Here is a 1,371-nt window from a genome sequence, read left to right as displayed (position 1 = left end):
TGCATATATTTTGTTAGATTTATTCCTATTTCTTTTAGGGGGTACAAATATAAATGGTATTATGTTTCTAATTTCCAATTCTACTTCCCATTGTTGGCATATAGGAAAGCAACCCCACTTTTATATATTAACCTTGTATACTGCAACCTTGCTATAATTACTTATTAGTTTCAGGAGGGTTTTTTTTTTTTTTTTTTTGGTCAATTCTTTCTGATTTTCTACAAAGAAAATCTTGTCATCTGTGAACAAAGACAGTTTTTTGGGGTTTTTTTTTTCAGTCTTTCATACAACTTTATTTTCTCCCTTCAACCATAATAATATGATATCCAAATTTTGTCTTAGCTGGAGGGTCTGTAAACACAGGCTTATCCATCCCACTCACAGGCAAGGCAAATGTTGCTTCCTGAAATGGTCCCACCATGGAACCTCTGGTCATCCAACCCAAGTTGCTCCCTTGCCTGGCTTTATCTTCACTATACTGTGTGGCCACTTCATTCAATCTCATTCCAGACTTCAACTTTTCCATGGCTTCCATGATTTTCCCATGTTTTTCACCAGAATGTGTCTGACCTTTACTGCATTGCCACCACCTTTGGGACCCTGAGCCTTCTTGTCAGAACTGTCACTCCCAGAGGATGCTCCCCCTTTCCCCCCTTTCCCAGAACCACTTTTTCCCTTGGGTGGCATCTTCCGAACCTGCAGCAGAACCCTCAACGGCCAACAGTTTTAAGTAATCATTCTCAATCTGTATACCTTTTATTGTCTTTTCTCACCTCATTGAGTTTGCAAGGCCATCTAATACGATGTTGAAAAGGAGTGGTGAGAGAGAATATCCTTGTCTTGTACCTGATCTTAGCAGAAAAACTTTGAGTTTCTCACTATTAAGTATGTTAGCTGTAGGTTTTTTATAGTCTTTAGAAAGTTGAGAAAATTCCCCTCTTTTCCTAGTTTACTGAGAGTTTTTGTTATTAATGGGTGATGGATTTTTGTCAAATGCATTTTCTGTATCTTTTGTTATGATCATGTGATTTTTTAAAAAGATTTTATTTATTTATTTGAGAGAGAGAAAGAGAGTGAGTGAGTGCACAAGCAGGGGGGAGCAGTAGAGGGAAAAGCAGACTCTCCACTAAGCAGGGAGACTGACACAAGGATTAATCCCAGGATCCTGGGATCATGACCTGAGCCAAAGGCAGAGGCTTAATTGACTGAGCCACCCAAGTGCCCCTGATTTTTCTTTTTTAATCTGTTGACGTAATAGATTATATTAATAGATTTTTGAATGTTTAACCAACCTTGCCTACCTGGGATAAAACCCATTAGTTGTCATTCTTTTTTATATTTTTCTTGGATTTAATTTGCTAGTATTTTGTT

The 1,371-nt window shown here is 37.7% G+C and overlaps 1 pseudogene; it reads right to left on the bottom strand.

The window, feature by feature from the left end:
* Positions 1-292: 292 nt before the first annotated feature.
* On the bottom strand, positions 293-972 carry LOC116630033 (annotated as a pseudogene).
* Positions 973-1,371: the final 399 nt, after the last annotated feature.

Source organism: Phoca vitulina, unplaced genomic scaffold (assembly GCF_004348235.1).
Source record: "Phoca vitulina isolate PV1807 unplaced genomic scaffold, GSC_HSeal_1.0 scaffold3, whole genome shotgun sequence".
Lineage (NCBI taxonomy): Eukaryota > Metazoa > Chordata > Mammalia > Carnivora > Phocidae > Phoca > Phoca vitulina.
Note: the sequence above shows the minus strand (reverse complement) of the source record. Positions and strands in the feature narration are given on the sequence as shown.